Source organism: Cervus canadensis, chromosome 33 (genome assembly GCF_019320065.1).
Source record: "Cervus canadensis isolate Bull #8, Minnesota chromosome 33, ASM1932006v1, whole genome shotgun sequence".
Taxonomy (NCBI): Eukaryota; Metazoa; Chordata; class Mammalia; order Artiodactyla; family Cervidae; genus Cervus; species Cervus canadensis.
Genome location: NC_057418.1, coordinates 752,136 through 766,956, shown reverse-complemented (window position 1 = coordinate 766,956; position 14,821 = coordinate 752,136). Strand labels below are relative to the sequence as shown.

The window sequence follows — 14,821 nt, the reverse complement described above, 5'->3', positions numbered from 1 at the left end:
ATGCTTTTGAACTGTGGTGTTGGAGAAGACTCTTGAGAGTCCCTTGGACTGCAAGGAGATCCAACCAGTCCATCCTAAAGGAGATCAGTCCTGGGTATCCATTGAAAGGACTGATGTTGAAGCTGAAACTCCAATACATTGGCTGCCTGATGCGAAGAGCTGACTCATTGGAAAAGATCCTGATGCTGGGAAAAATTGAAGGCAGGAGGAAAAGGGGACGACACAGAATGAGATGGTTGGATGGCATCACCAACTCAATGGTCATGAGTTTTTGTCAACTCTATGAGTTGGTGATGGACAGGGAGGCCTGGTAGCCTGTGGTCCTTGGGGTCGTGAAGAGTCAGACAAGACTGAATGACTGAACTGAACTGAACTGAAAGGTCAAAGTGGGATTTAAACTAAGCAGGTTTTTCTGGCTCCAAGATACACTGTCTTTATACCAAGGCAGATATTCTCCAACATTTGTGGAATGATTGCACCTCTGCTTTCTACACAGCAGCTATGGAAGCATCCTGCCACCTCCCTACCCTACAGACCTATTCAGCATGGGGACCTGGTCACAGGACCAAGCCTGGATGCTTGCTGCTTAGCAAATTAATAAAATTTCCATATCCAAGGCCTTTACATATCTAGTTCTGCCAGTTACTGATAAATGGCTTTTGGCAAAATTTATTCTTAAAGTTGCTTAAAGAAACAAGCTTTCTCATTTTGTGACCGACAAGAAAGCTGGTTGGTGGACTTTCGGTCTGAGAACACCTGTGTCACGTGGAAGGCGTCTGGATTTGTGTGCTTTAATTTTCTGTCAGTTCCCTGCTGGGTGGTCTGCTCCTATGGTAGTAGAGTTGGGCTCCATATCTGTAAAACCAAGGAAAATTTGGATAAGTGGAGGGTTTCACTGAGTCGGGTTGATCTTGGCCTTCTTCCAGGCACAAAATGAGTTTCCAGAAATGGTGCACATCTTTGGTCATAGAGCAGATAATCTGAAAACATGCTTAAGAATTGTTGATCATGCATATGTCATGGTTGAGGCTTCCCTGGTGGCCCAGATGGGTATAGAATCTTCTTGCAATGCAGGAGATCCATGTTTGATCCCTGGATTGGGGGATCCCTGGAGAAGGGAATGGCATCCCAAACCAGTATTCTTGCCTAGAGAATTCCATGGACAGAGGGTATAGTCCACAGAGTCACAAAGAGCCATGCCATGCTTATGTCATGTCATGCTTAAATGGAAGTTATGTTATGCTTAAATGGAAGATTTTAATTTTAGAAATACAACCTAAATGTAGATTTTGTGATGCATCTTGAAATTTGTTTCAATAGATATTTATTGAGCATGAACTATGTGTCGGGACTGTTCCAGCTGCTGGAGGTAAAGCCGTGAACAAAGCTGATAAAAATCCGTGTGCTCATGGAGATTATGTTCTGCTGCAGGAAGACAGACAGTAAACAAATAAGTAAAACAAATGGTGTAAATACAATGGAGAAAAGAAAAAAAGACAGGGTGGTGAGGAGTGATGGCGTGGGAAGGATATTGGAATTTTTAACAGAGTGATCGGGGAAGGCCTCACGGAGAGAGTGACATTTGAGAAAGACATACAAAAGTGGGAGGAGTGGCCATGTGAATATTGTAAGGAATTGTATTCTAGATTGAGGGACAAACACCAAGGCCCAAAGAGGGTGCTGGGCATGTTGGAGAGTTGTCATGGACACAGAGAGCAGTGAGAGAGTAACAGGTGAGAGAGGCAATGGGTACACATGGCCTTGTGAGCCATCGTGTAAACTCTGGCTTCCACTCCATACTGAATAAGCCACTACAGAGTTTTAAACAGAGAAAGTACCTCCATATCAACAGGATTCTCTGCCTGCTGTGTTGAGAATAGACATTATTGGAAATTGCTGGTAATATTAGTGTATTTGTTTTCTATGCTGTGTAACATATTACCACAAAGTTAGCAACTTAAAATAACACATATTTATAATCTCACAGTGTCTGTGAGTCAGGAGTGTGGGCACAGCTTAACTGAGTCCTCTGCAGGCAGGAGTCATGATACCAGCCAGGCTGAGTTCTCATCTGGAGGCTCAACTGTGGAAACGTCCACTTTTAAGCTCCCTCGGGTTGTTGACTGTTCATTTTTTGCAGCTGCAGGATTCATGTAGTTGTCTTCCTCAAAACCAGCACAATGAGAAAAAAGAGGGAGAGAGGCAAAAGAGAGAGGGACAGATTGAGAGAGAGAGAGACAAAGTGAGAGATCCAGGCTCTGTTAGCAGTACAGAGTCTTATATAACTGGACAGAATCATGGAGTAACATCCTAGTACTTCACCCAAATGCATTGGTTACAAGCAAGTCACAGCCCCAGATCATTCAGGGAAGGAGATTATACAAAGGTGTGGGTACCAGGAGGTAGGGGAGCATGGAAGCCTCCTTCAACTCTGCCAGCTACAGTTATGAAAAACTGATTAGGGGGCTCTAATCCAAGTAGGAAATAAAAGGCTTCAACTAGAATAATTAAAGAATCCATTGTATAATCTTTATTGGATCCTTTGGTGCTGATGATGGCTTGGACTGGACATGATGAATTTGGAAATGATAAGCCAGAGAGCTTCATTACCTTCTTTGAGCATCCTGTGGCCTCACTTAATCTTACCTGCCTTCCCTGGCTCCTCACCATCAGGTCTTAATGCCGTGGCTTGAATGCAATACGTATCAAAGTTCTCCAGGCCATCCTGTATAAGCCAGAGGCTGCACTGCCCGGTCCCCTCTCCCTCCCAGAACCACTCGCAGCAGCCAAGTGTGGGGCCAGGTGCATGCCCCCCTGTGCAGCAGGGGTCAGGGCCCAGTGTGGGGCTCTAGGACTCCCGGCTGAGGCTGACAGTGGCCTTTCTCATCTCATGACAGCCTTCTCTGTGTGGCTTTGCGTCAGAGCTCACGTATCCTCAGGGTTTCCTCTTCCTGGTACCAACGCCCCTATGCCTGGATGCCTGTTCAGAGTCGTTGTCTTAATGTCCTCCTCCTATCACTGGCATCCTCCTTGACTTTTCCTAGCAAGTCCCTTTCTGATTCCTGTGTTTATTCCTAGGCTTTTCTAGGATCATACCACCACCCACCTTAGGATCTGATGTCTTGCCCTAAATTCCATTTGGTGTTCCTGCCTGGACCTCAGAGGATTGACAGCTTCATGTTTTTTTCCCCCAAACTGTGGGATTGTGGTCTCTTGTTATGTCTCAGACCAGATCCTCCAACCCATCTAGGACTTCTTCACAAGTGTGTTAATGCTTAGAGTAAAACTGATTTATTGTTGATATTCAGCAAGATACACACAACCAAAGTTGCCCGTTGAGTCACTGTACACTGAGATGTACAGTGTAGCTCAGAAGCCACCAAATGGTCAAACTAGACTCATCATTCATCTTTTTATGTGAGAAGAACCTTACAGGTGATGTCCAGAGGGCAGAGGAGGATTTCAAAGCTGGATACTTCAGATTTTCTGGACTATGCCAACTTCTTAGTTTCTTCCTCTATACCTTCATGTGTTGGGAAGCTGAGTCCTTGGGTTTCAGGAAGGAGTGTGTGTGTGTGTGTGTGTCTGTGCTTTGTATGCATGTGTATGGGGCTGGCAGTGTGCTTCATTTAAGACAAAGTAAGGTTTATGAGTAGATTAATGTTTTATTGCTTTATGTCCTATTAAATAATCAGTACTCCATATTTTCTGAGCTATTATACTATCTTATGTTATCTTAAAATTGAAAATCTGGAGAACTTGATCTGTGCCCTATATATAATATCTTTAGGTCACTGGATATCATACAGCTCTATGAACAATTCCCCAAATTTCTGTTTATCTGTTGATTTTATGTTAACCAAGAAGTAAATAAGCAAACTTAGAAAAAATCAGAAATGTATATGGTATCACTTTGGTATATAAGTACTTTTTAGAAGGTTATTTAAGGGCTGCTATCAACTGGGTGGTCTTTTTATTGTATTTTCTTTTCCAAAGTTAATTGGCTATAAATTCACTTTTAAAAATCTTGCTGTGTATCTAGCCTTAGCATAGAAAAAGAAAACAAAAACCAATCTGCTCTTTGATTATTAAGATTCCTTAGTAGTCAAACACTGCATATGTGCTAAGTCATTTCAATCATGTCCAACTCTTTGCAACCCCATGGACTGTAACCCAGCAGGCTCCTCTGTCCATTGGATTCTCTAGGCAAGAATACTGGAGTGGGTTGCCATGCCCTCCTCTAGTTTGTCTTCCCAACCCAGGGATCAGACCTGTGTCTCCTATGTCTCCTGCATTGGCAGATGGGTTCTTTACCACTAGTGCCCCCTGGAAAGCCCAGTCAAACTCTACCCATATATAAAACTTAGAGGTTCCCCTGTCACTTTAAAACCATTTCATATGGTTAGATATTTGCTATTAGACAGCTCAAGCTTGATCCTCTGTCTTACTGTCAAACATCTAAATGAAATTTTAGATGATGGTGAGGCATAAGACAAATTCCATGAAATTTGTCACAACTTCAGAGATTAAATGATGTAATATTTTGGGCAGTTCTAACTGCTGATTTTTTTGTTGTTGTTAATAATAAAGATATTTTTTACTATTTCTGTTTTAAAGGACATATGTTGTCAAAATTTATAGTTTTTTCACTTATTGAATTACAGATGACATATGTTTTTGGTTGCAGTGAATGTGGACCTAAATGACAAGCAAGAATAGGCAAGTTATCCTTCTGTGCCGCCAGTTTCCTCCCTCTGAGAATCCTGCAGAATCTAGTGAAAACCTGGTTTCCTGGTGTTAGAGCGTCAGAGATATTAGAGTTAAGGGAAAAAATAAATCCACTGGCTGAAGGAACTTTACTAGAAATCTCAAACCTAGTACCCATGGCTAAACTACTTGTTCTAAACAGGTAGTCCTTTAAATTGTAGCACATTCTAACAGATCTACATTTTTTACTCCCCTTAGCCATAATTTACATTATTGATGTCTTATTTTACATTGTTATATTTATCCTGTTACTATTTATTGTAGTTGTAGTTGATTTTGCAATTTTTTTTGGTCTTTTAATCTTCATTGTAGCTATTTAAGTTGACCCACAGCCTTTACTATATATTTGCCATTCTTAATGGGATTTTTCCTTTCCTATAGATTCTTCTTCTTGTAACCTTTTCTTTTCCACTTAGAGAAGACCTTTTAACTTTACTTTTAGGGTAGTTTTATTATTGATTATCTCTTCATTGTTGCTTTTCTGCAAAGTTCTTCATCTCTCTTTCAGTTCTAAATGATAACACTGCTGGGCAGCATATCCTAGGTTGCAGATGTTTTCCTTTTAGCACTTTAAATATATTATGCCACCCCTTTCTGGCCTGAAAAGTTCTTCAGAGAAATCAGCTGATACCTTTATGGGGGTTCCCTTGCATATGACTCTTTGTTTTTCTCTTGCTGCCTTTATAATCCTGTCTTTAAGTTTTGCTATTTCAATTATGATATGTTTTCATGTGGGTGTGTTTGAGTTCATCTTGTTTGAAACCCTCTGTGCTCCCTGTACCGGATGTCTTTTTCACGTTTGAGAAGTTTTCTGCCACAATATCATCAAATATATTTTTTACACCTTTGTTACTCTCTTGTAGGGCCCCTATGATGTAAATGTTGGTATGCTTGATGTTGCCCTAGAGATTCCTTAAATTGTTCTCATTTTAAAAAATTTGTTTTTCTTTTTTTGTTATGTTTGGGTGATTTCCATTATTCTTTCTTCTAAATCACCTAGTCTGTTGGTAACTCCTTTTAGTGTGTTTTTTATTTCCGTTATTGTATTCCTCAGTTCTGACCAGTTCTTTTCTATATTTTCTAGTTCCTTGTTAAAATTCTCTCTGGGTTCATCTATTCTTTCCTCTAATTCAGTTAGCCTTCTCATTACTAATGCTTTGAACTTTTAATTTGATAAATTATTTCTACTTCACCAGTTTTTTTAGGCATTTTCTCTCTTGTTCTTTTAATTGAAACAAATTCCTCTGTCTTCTCATTTTGCTTAACTTTCTTTGTCTCTATGAAATTAGGTGAAACAGTTATGTATCCCCGTCTTGAAGGGGTGTCCCTTTGTGGGAGCATCCCTATACAGTCTGTGAGTACCCTGTGGCTTTGGTGGGAGAGCTGGATCTGACGTTAAGCAGGAGTCATGTCTTGCCCCAGTGGGTGCTGACAGCTGTCACTTCGGCAGGAGCTGGAACTGCTGGAGATGAAGCGGCTCAAGCCAGAGCCGGTGTGAGATGAGGCTTCTTCTCTGCTCGGTGGCCAGCACCACCCTCTTAGGGGTGGGAGTGAGTCCCAAGCTAGTGGAGCAGAAGCCCTGAGGTTTGAGTTGAGCTGGTTCTGTTCCCTCTAAGTGTGTGCTTTCCTGCCTTCCAGCACCCCAGAGGGGAGCAGTGTTGGAACAAGACGGGTGGGGGCAGGTTCTTGGTGTGGACTTGGGCTTGGACTGTGGTGGTCCCAGCCCCAGTCCGAGCTCTGGGCCTCTTGTGATGCCTCACCAAGTGCCAGTGCTGCCTCTGACCCCTTCAGACTCTGTCCCCGGTCTCAGCAGCCTCCTTCCCTCACAGCCCAGGGCTCCTTTCAGCTGCAGCAGCCCTCGCCCTAACGTGGGGCTGTGTCACAGAGCAGCAGGGCCTGGAGTGGGCACTCGTTTCAGGCTGGGGCACACACCAGGGTGGCCACAGGAAATGTGCCTGAGTCCTGTGCAATTTCAGTCTGCTTTCTCTACCTTGTCTTAGGTAAGTGTGTGCGCGTGTTCTTCATGAGCAGAATCTAGGCTACTTACAGCTCTCCTGTTAGTTCTACTGGCTTTCTAACCAGCTGAGGAGACTTACCTCCTGGTGTCAGACTCCAGGGCTGGAGTTCCCAATATGTGCCTCAGACTGCTCACTCCCTAGAGTGGCTCTCCAATCACATGCAATCTCCTTCTTCTGTGTCACTTCCCAGTGGCAAAAGTCCTGACATGATCATGTCCTTTCCCTTCCTACTTAATTATATGCGGATCTTTCTTACAACCAGTTGCACAAGAGTTCTGCCAGTCTCTACTTACTTTTCAATGAGGATTTCCACATGCAGGAATATTTTCTATGTGTTCAAAGGGATTGTCCAGCAATCTTGATCTGAATCCTCTAGTCCTGTATCTTAAGATACAACCGGGTATGTGACCATCACTGTGGGTACTTGTGCGTGAGCCAGCAACTTCAAAGCCTGTGCCTTGAGTGAATGCCTTCACAGAATCCATTCGATTAATATGAATTTTTATGTATTGAATACCAATAGCAAAATGATAATATCTAACTGAAAACATGCAATTGTTCTCATACTCAACCCTTAGTAGAGAAGCAATATGGAATAAGCATGTGCCAATAGGGTGGGCTTGGGGTACAGAAAGGTACCAAACTTTCTTTAATATGGGAAATAATACAAGCCAATGAGAAAAAATACTTTTGTGTGGCACTGGGGTCCTGGAGTGTGGTTCTGGAGTGGCCTTATCTATGTGCTTACATTATACATGGATAAATGTTTCACGTCTGCTACTACCTCTCTGGCATATTCAGAAGAGGAACAATACTGTCTGTAAAGTGTTTTACTTCCCTCAGAAAACATCACATAAATATATGGCAATACACTATTGTCATTATATAGAGCAGAGGCCAAAAGCCTCTTGCCAAAGTGATTCTCTAAAATTTTACACCCATTTCATGCATTAAAAAAGAAATGTGTAGCATATGCTTTCACTTACTTTATGATTAGCTCATCAAATTTGTGATCTATGGGGACAGAAAGGCAAAAACCCTGTGTCTCTGAAGACCCTTCCTCTGCCCCATGTCTGTCTCTTCTTCCAGCATTGTTTTTAAAAGCTCTGGTCTCACAGGTCCTCAGCAGTAAAATAAAACTCAAACTCAGTAACTTGCATTTGTGTTGATCTTTTAAGTTCACAAAATGTTTTTATATAATCTCATTTGAGTCTCACAACCACTCTATGGGGCCAGCAGGGCAGGGAATAATATTCCCATTTCACAGCTGTGGGAACTGAGACTGAGTGAAGAAAAACTTCATGGCTTGTTTCAGATTATCCAGTTAATTACCTAGTTATTACCCAGGTGATTATCCAGCTATTACCTAGTCATTACCCAGGTCGGCTGGCTCAATTCAGTAATGCTTTTTCACTCTGTGCAGGCTGCTTGTGGGAGATAAAACTCTAACATAATGCCAAATGACCTAAATAATTTCCTCTTCCAAAGTGTTCTCAAAGCCTGTTAAAACGATGAAATGTCACTCTGCAATCACCTTACTTTATGTACAAAAGGAATTTTGCAATTGTAATTAAGCCCCCAGCTCAGTGGACCTTAAGATAATGAGATTACCTAGGTGCGGCTGACCTAATCATGTTGTTGTTTAGTCCCTAATTTGTGTCTGACTCTTTTGCTTTTTGCGACTGTGCGGACTGTGGCCTGCAAGGTTCCTCTGTTCATGGGATTTCCCAGGAAAGAATACTGGAGTGAGTTGCCATTTCCTTTCCAGGGGATCTTCCCAACCCAGAGATCAAACCCGCATCTCCTTCTTGGCAGGCAGATTCTTTACCACTGAGCCACCAGGGAAGCCCTGACTTAATCACAGGAGCCATTAAATATGGATCTAAAGATCAGAGGTGGAGGAAGTCAGAGAGATTCAAAGCTTATGAAGGACTCAAAGTGAGGACGATTCTTGATTACTGGCTTTGAAGATTGGGAGGCCTCCATGGCAAGGACTTCCTGTAGCCTCTAGGAGCTGGGAGTAGACCGTGCTGACAGCCAGCAAGAAAATGGGAACTTTGGCCTTAGAACTGCAAGGAACAGAATTGATCCCAGAGCCTAAATGAGCTTGGAAGCAAATTCTTCTCCTAAACCTCTAGATAAGAAATCAGCCTGGCTAACGATGACTTTAGCCTTGAGATACTATGAACAGAGAACCCTGTCACACCATTCTGAAATTTAAAACTATAGAACTGTGACATAATAAATGGGTGTTGGTTACATTTGCCAAATTTGTGATAATTTGCTCTGCAGCAATAGACAACTAATAAACTGTCACTCATAAATATTTACTGAGTGCTCATTACATGCAAGACAGTAGTTTTTTATTTCAGAGACATTTTATTCTGTGTCTGTTTCTAAGAGGGTTCGTTTTTTAAAAAAATCTGCAGAGTTTTTGTGGTAACACTAGTATTTCTCCTAATGGAAATATAGGGCTTTCCTGGTGACTCATATGGTAAAGATTCTGCCTCCAATGCAGGAGACTTGGGTTTGATCTCTGGGCCAGGAAGATCCCCTGGAGAAGGAAATGGCAACCCACCCCACTGTTCTTGCCTGGAGAATCCCATAAACAGAGCCAGGCAGGCTACAGTCCTTGGGTGCCCAAAGAGTCAGACACAACTGAGTGACTAAACCTTCACTTTCACATGGAAATACAGAAAATTCCAATCTGTATCCTCTTGAAGGTGAGCATGAGTATGTGCCTTATCCTGACCAGTGGAATGGAGGGAATTGACGCCTGGCTCTCCCAGGACCGTGACTCCAGTCCCCCATTCTGTCTCCCTGTGCAGCACACCCTGACGCTCTGGACAAGAAGGGAGTTTTGCCACGGGGGCCTAGGGGTAGGGTCTAGGGAACAGAGCCTTCCATGCATCTGATTTGGGAGTATAGTGTGAGCAAGATATGCATCTATTTTTGCTTTCAGCCTCTGCACAAAATAATCTGGCCTATCCTGACTGAAACATTTGCCTCGAACATACTGGAATAGCTTTGGTACTCAGCTTCATAAACACTTACAGTTGTCCTGCTGCAGTACTGAGGAAAGCCAGGTGATCTGTTCACAGGACCTTTCAGTTCAGTGAGTTCAGTTGCTCAGTCATGTCCAACTCTGCAACCCCATGGACTGCAGCACGCCAGGCCTCCCTGTCTATCACCAACTCCTGGAGCTTGCTCAAACTCATGTCCATCGTGTCAGTGATGCCATCCAACCATCTCATCCTCTGTAATCCCCTTCTCCTGCCTTCAATCTTTCCCAGCATCAGGGTGTTTTCCAATGAGGCAGTTCTTCACATTGGGTGGCCAAATATTAGAGTTCTGGGACCTTTGGCTGAACATTTTTTTCGTAAGATTAAAAATAGAGCTGTAGTTGCCATCATTTCCCCCTCCATGTAATTGAGGAGTAGGGAAAAGGTTGGAGGAAGTAGGGTGAGACTGAGAAGATAAGGAATACAGGAAATAGCATGTGATTTTCTGACTGAGCAATAATTACTGAGTGGCTACACCCAGGCTCTGTGAGGAACCCAGATGTCAGCGGAGACAGGCCCACTTTCCATAAAACGTTGATAACCACTCTCAGTCATTAGCGTACCAATGAGTTGAAGTGAAGAAATAGTGCAGTTGTTTTCTTTTAAACTTTTTCTTGTATTAGAGTATAGCCGATTGACAATGTTGTGATAGTTTCAGTTGGACAGCAAAGGGACTCAGCCATACATATACATACACATGTATCCACTCTCCCCCAGATTTCCCTCCCCTCCAGGCTGCCACAAAACATTGAGCAGTTTCCTGTGCTTATAGTAAGTCCTTGCTGGTCATCCATTGTAAATATAGCGGTGTGTACACGTCATCCCAAAATCCCTATCTACCCTTTCCCCCCATTCTTCCGTCTCCCCAGCAACCATAGTTCCATTCTCTAAATCTGTGAGCCTGAAGAAATCGTGTACTTAAATACTTAAAGGTAATTCTAGTCTCCAGATTTGCTGAAACACACTATCCTAATTTGGGAGAAGGAAATCAAGACTGTAAGAAATTGTATGGGGTTTCCACATTTCCTATTTCCCTGTTTCATTTCTGTAGATGACCTAGAGCATAGATCTAGATGGTGGCTGAGTTAAAAAAAGCAAGATTTATATTCAGAACAAAGTCACTAACAAATGTAACAAGTCTTATTATTTTATTAGCAAAGAACTATCCTGATAATCATTCATTAGCTCTTTTTTTTTAAAGCAACATTTGATAATATATTTCCTGCTCATCAAGATAGTCATTAAGGTTTAGAATTTTAGGTGAAATTAAGCTGAAAAAGTTGGTCTATTTAACCGTATACAACAAACTTATTTTGAAAATAACCTTTTTTTGTGTGTGAGGGGAGAGGGTAAATTCCACATAACTGCTAACAAGTGGAGGTCAAAGTGAGCATCTGTCAAAAACACTATTTCAAGAAGTTTCGATACAAAGCAGGAAAACTCTATGTAATGTTTAAGCTCTTGGTTTCCAGGCATAGCCCGTCATCACTATTTTTCCATTTATTTGCTAATCAGATTAATTAACTCTGTAAGGAGTTTCTTTCATCCATTTGTGAAGTTTTTCAAGTAGATTTTCTCAAACTAAGCTAAAGCTAGATTTCTTTAGAACTTCAGAAGATTTCTGGAAATCAAAACCAAAATGGGATTTTTTTGGGGGCTTAGTTTTCTTTACTAAGTAGGAAAAAAGAAGACAATTTCAAAAATGTGGTTTGATTTTCCTCATTTCTTTGCAAACCTTTTTAAAAATATATTTTATGGTAATTCTAAAGGTATTAAAAGTTGAATATCCTTCAAGTTCACCTTTCTTTCTCTCTCTCTTTCTCCAGTATTATCAAGTCAGCATCTTGGCATCTGGAAGAGAAGGTGTGACTTCCATGGTACCATAAATGGGTATAGATTGTGAATTTTGAAGACACCAACTCTCACTGCAGTGGAAATTTGGAGTTAGGAATGAGCCTTACCACAGGCTTCCTGTGTCCTCTGTCCTGTGTAGTGGGGTGGTACACTGGGGTGATGAAGCAAGGCTGGACAACATAAAACTAGTACCTGGTACTTCCTGAAATCTTCCATTCTTCCCCCAGTGCCACATTTAGCTTGTTCATCAGCACGTTACTATCAAACTGACAGAAGATTTTTCTTTAAATGAGCAAATTTTCTCTTCAGAAAGTACATGCAATGACTAGTTCCAATCTGGCCATGAAACAGGAGTGTCATGGCAGGCATAAAAGGGCCAAGGTTTTAAGTACAATTTTTTTCCTCTCCTCCACACACACAAAAACATACATTTAGTATTTCTTTAAGGACATGCCCGCCCACAAACATCTGAGAAACATCTGTAGACAAAATGCCAAAATGCATAGTAGAATTTTGACTCACACCTCACCACCCACCAAGACCCCTGTCAACTCACAATAAACACCTTTCTAGCATCTGCCCCAGAGAAAGAAACGCCACATTACCCAAAGGTCAGAGCAAACAGATGTCACTTATTGCAGACCCTAATCATATCCATATCCAACCTTAGGAGGCCTGCAGTGAAAGCCAACTTCGGGAGTCAGGGTTCCTCCAGTTACAGACGCCCATCCCTGGGTCTTCCCTCCCTTTCACTGGAGCAAGGGGGCCTTGGAAGTGGTTGTCTCTAGGGGCCGTCCCTGTGCCCTGCTGTCTAAGCCCATGACTGAGTGTGGGTCTAGGGAGGCAGCAGGAAATTCTTCATGGTTGATCAGCATCTGAGCAGTCCTCCTGCTCCTCATTTGGCCAGACCTGAAATATTTTTCAAGAACAGCTCCTGCCTCAAACTTTGATTCCCTGTGGAAGAGTTAGAACCGCTCTCCTCTGTTCTCATAGTCCTTTGTGCACATTTCTGTGCCTCCTCTTGTAGCTCTCTTCATACTGAATAGCATCACCTTACATCTCTGAGTCCTAAGGGACTGAGCTTCAGTTGGAGGAAAGAAGAAGGAGGGAAGGAAGGAAGGGGAGAAGGAAGGAAACAGAGTGGGCATATGGGATTTACACAAAGTTTAATGAGAAGGCAATGTTGGATTGCCATTTAGTGGAGGGGGATTGTTTTATGTTTGTCTTTATAAACTGATAAAGCATAATACTCAATCCAGTCACTTCACATTCAGTATCTATAAAAGAGTTTTAAAAACATAAATGTGTAGATATTTTTTGTTGTTCCTGTGAACCTACCCTTTACCTTTCTGCTATCATCTTCCCCATTTCAGTCCTGAAGGGCAGGTCCAGTTCATTCAAAGAGAAATACAATGGGAATCATAAATTATTTAGAATTTAGAAGCCACAGAGGTTTAAATTTCATGATATAAGTTTATACATTCCTTCTCACAATCACAAGCAAGTTTGGGAAGGGCTGATTGTTGAATGTGATATAAAAGCAAAAATGAGGAATATAGCTCACTTTCCATAACAATTTTCTGTCTCTGCCTGCCTCAAAACCAAACAGACACATGCATTATATATCGAATAGCCTGAAGGCTCAGCTTTGCACAGTTCTTGAAACAATCCTACCGTGTCTGTTCCTATATCAGGACCCATCCTCCCAATGGCTAAGCTCTAGAGGCAGTTATGCTGTCATAAGCCTAGTGATCCTGGAGTGACGCTCTATGCTCCTTGAAATCTTCACTCCATCCTTATGACTAAGCATCTGTTTTCCATGTGCTTGTGTCCCAGTATTTTCCCCCACTCGAGCTAGAACCCTAGTCTGACCCTTAGATCATAGATTGGAACCTTCCAACCAAGTCTTATTAACTTACCTCCGTAGAGACTGAACCCTGCTCTCTGACCAGACTGTACTTCAACAATCACCACCACTTCTACTCAACTATATCTGTGTGCCAGGAGCTCATTTTATATTACTGATCATTCTCACAAAGACCATTCAAGGTAGATAGCATTGTCCCCTTTGGCAGATAAACCACAACTCAAAATTCGAGATACCTCATGCCTTAATCAATCTTCCCAGGTAGCACAGTGGTGAAGAATCCACCGGTCAAGGCAGGAGATACAAGAGATGCAGGTTTGATCCCTGGATTTGTGGCCTACAGGTCACGGGGTTGCAAAGAGTTGGACACAACTGAGCAATTGAACACACGCACACACTCACGTGCAATGCCTTAATCAAAGCTAAACAACTAAAATGTAGAAGCGGCAGATGTCTCTGGTTCCAGAATTTATGACCTTCCAACCCCTCCTCTCTGGAACTTTGACACTATTTATCCACCATCCTTAAAGAACTCCCCTTCCAGGGGTGCAACACAGGAGACTCAGATATCAGTGCCAGGCCAAACCAGACATGGATTTGGACACTCATAGAAGAAGCTGACTTTGCACCAGTGTTCCAGCTCCACCCAAAACAGCCGTATTCTCCTTGCAGATATTGAGTTAGTTTTAAATTATAAAATATTTTAATGACAACCCTATAAAGCTTATAGCATCATCACAAAGGCCTCTTTAAGTGTTTTTTTTTTCCTCATGAGAAAAGACATGAACAAAAATGTAGGCATTTCAGATGTTTTTTCATACAAATGTAACTACACTAAAGCCTCAGCACATTGTCGACTCTTAAAGGAGTCCAATTTCATTCCTGATCACTAGAAGTTACAGAAGCAAACCTTAATGTCCCTAAGAGTTTGAAAATTTTATAGAATTGTGAACGACTCTTGTTTGCTCTGAATGGAATTACTCATTTAGGTACACTGAGTCTTCTTGCTTTTCTTTCCTCCTGCCTTCTGAGTTTTCCAAATAAAACTATCAAATAAAACAAACTACTGAACATCTCTGTGTACATAGTATTGGTCTACAGTATATCTGCTTTTCAAATATCCATTAACAGTTAAATTTTATATCTTTATGATTCTAAACCAAGTTCTTGAGATATTGATAACTTAGAAAAATGAGAGCTCTTTCTAAGTGATAATTTTTATTTAAATTGATGTCTCTTAAAATAGTCTCCTT

The 14,821-nt window shown here is 41.7% G+C and overlaps 1 long non-coding RNA gene across 1 annotated transcript in view; it reads left to right on the top strand.

Moving 5' to 3' along the window:
* LOC122434194 overlaps window positions 1–14,609 on the top strand; it is an 80,808-nt gene extending 66,199 nt beyond the window's left edge. Inside the window, exon 3 of the long non-coding RNA XR_006267291.1 lies at window positions 11,674–14,609. This is a non-coding gene — a long non-coding RNA (uncharacterized LOC122434194). The remainder of the gene's footprint in view (window positions 1–11,673) is intronic.
* The last annotated feature ends 212 nt before the right edge of the window (window positions 14,610–14,821 follow it).